The sequence below is a fragment of the Phoenix dactylifera genome, chromosome 7 (genome assembly GCF_051530095.1).
Source record: "Phoenix dactylifera cultivar Ajwa chromosome 7, Ajwa_hap1_PhDact_Kaust_v1.1, whole genome shotgun sequence".
In the NCBI taxonomy this organism is placed as follows: Eukaryota; Viridiplantae; Streptophyta; class Magnoliopsida; order Arecales; family Arecaceae; genus Phoenix; species Phoenix dactylifera.
Genome location: NC_143196.1, coordinates 5901970 through 5904520, shown reverse-complemented (window position 1 = coordinate 5904520; position 2551 = coordinate 5901970).

Genomic DNA, 2551 nt, shown 5'->3' with positions numbered 1-2551 from the left:
CAAGCTCACAACCAAACTTGTTGTTTTACGAGGTCACAACGAACTCGGTCGGTTTTCCCAGGCTCACCGACTAGAACCACCCCGATTGTTTTTCCGGGATCACAATCGAACCCTTACACTGTTGGTTTCAACCTAGGCTCACCAACAAACCTATACACCCTTGATTCAATCCCCTGATTGAATCAAGTAAAGACCAAATGGAAAGAACAAAGATAAACAGAAAAATAGAGCTTCTAAAAAGCAGATATACAGCAATATAAACAAGAGTAAAGTTAAGAGCCCTCAAACACGTTTGAGTTGGAGTAGAGAAGGGCTTCTTGAACTTTGGGTCTCCTCTTGAATGTCTGGAAGACTTGACGGCAGGAGGAGACTTCTTTAAATGCTGGGAAGAGGTGGTTGAATGGAGTTAATGGCGCTCTTCCTTCTTTTCCGTTGAAAATCAGTTTGCAGATGAAGGATTCTTGTTTTTCTTTGAGTGGAATGTTACTTCTCTGCTTTGCTACAGTCCTCTGTGGCTATTTAAGCCATTCCCCACGGAAACTAGCCGTTAGACTCACTTTACTAGCCGTTCTGCACACTCTACACATCCTGACAGTGTGTCCGTTGGGGTCGGAGTCGACTAGCGCGATCTAGAGTCGACTCGGCTGTAGCGGGAGTCGACTCATGCTTTTCTGGAGTCGGCTCGGCAACTGTTTCGGATTTGAATTAAAGTGAGCTTCTCGACTGGGAGTCGACTCGACTTAACCCGGAGTCGACTCGCCAAAAACTGGAGCTGACTTGGCATTCTTGGAGTCGGCTCATCCCATGGAATCCATAGAGCTGTTCTTCAACTTGGCTCACTCGAGTCGACTCGGAAATACTGGGAGTCGACTCGGCGCTCAGAGCCTGAACTCCCGATCTTCTGTCTTTTGGCTCGTCCAGTTTTGGAGTCGACTCGAACTGTTCCGGAGTCGACTCGGCTCTCAGTTTCCGAAACACTGCCTTCTGTCTTTTTGATGTAGCGCTGCCTTGGAGTCGACTCGAGCTATCTTGGAGTCGATTCGCGTCTTAGAGGCAATAATTCGGTCTTCTGTCTTTTTGGGGTCGCGCTGTCTCGGAGTCGACTCGGGCATTGCGGGAGTCAACTCGGATCTCAGTGTCCGAAAACTGCTCTCTGACTTTTGCCTTGAATACCACTGAGAGTCGACTCTCGCTTTCTTTGGAGTCGACCTGCCAACCATCGGAGTCGACTCGCGTTCCTCAGGAGTCGACTCGGCTCTCAGGGTCCGAAAACTCCTCTCTGACTTTTTGTCTGTAACTCCCTGGAGTCGACTCATACTACCCTGGAGTCGACTCGGCTAGCATCGGAGTCGACTCGCGCACTTCAGGAGTCGACTCGCTGACAGGTTCTGAGTTGGGTCTTTCTATTTGTCTGTCTGTTCTTAGTCGGAGTCGACTCGTATTATTCCGGAGTCGACTCGAGCCTGTGCCAATGCTTCTGATACGCTTGGAGTCGACTCGTACTATCCCGGAGTCGACTCGAGTCTCAGACCATGGTTCATATAGACTTCTTAACTTATCCAAATTGTCTTGAACCAAATCTAGAGACTCTTAACCATAAATTTACAGGGATATTACTGAAACACTAGATTGAATTCATTAGTAAACATAAGATATACTCAAATGCTTTGAGCTCATCAAAATCAAATAGGGTTACAATCAATCACTCCAGATATTTGGATTATTTAAATAATTTTAAAAATATACAAAAAATAAAGTAAAGTAGGTATTTTGTTTATTTTTCAATCAAAGAGGAAAAATTGATTATTTAAATTTATAATCTAGTGGAAATAATTTAGTTAAATAACTATTGATGGTTAATAGGTTTGTATTTTACTTAGTGGTTAGGGGTTTGATTCAACACTTAAATATTATTTTAACTTCAATTTTGGGAACCAATTTGTTGGGGATGAAAATGTTACTTCGTACATCTAATAGAACTTCAATAGTAGTTTAAATGCATGGTTAAAGAAGGGTGATGGCAAGGTAAACATGTAAAAGGAATTGATTCTAGAGACAAATATATAAACTGCAACCTGCAATTTTGTGGAATAAATATGTATTAACCACTTTTATAGGGGTATATATGTAAAACCTCTTATTTTTCTATAACAAAGTATGTGCTATTAGTTTATTTTTTTATTTTTTGTGAATTGATAACACACTATTTATAGTATATATTATAAACAAAAAAATTGAAGGATGATTTCGCTCCTTTGAATTCTAGTATGGTCTTCTAGTACTTATGACAAGAAATTTTTATTATGCACTATATCTTTTTAATGGGTTGCTTTCACTTAATTATACTAGTGTCTTATATATGTGCCATACACAAAGTAAGGAGAAACATGAGAAACATAGAAAAATAAAAGACACATGAAGGCATGAATGTAAACTTGGTTGTAAATTTTTTTTAAAGAAAAACATGGTAAATTAGGGCTTTTCCGTATGGTCTATCTCTTTTCTCGACAACTAGAGATTTTATATTTTATCATTGGGAGATGCTTCTTTT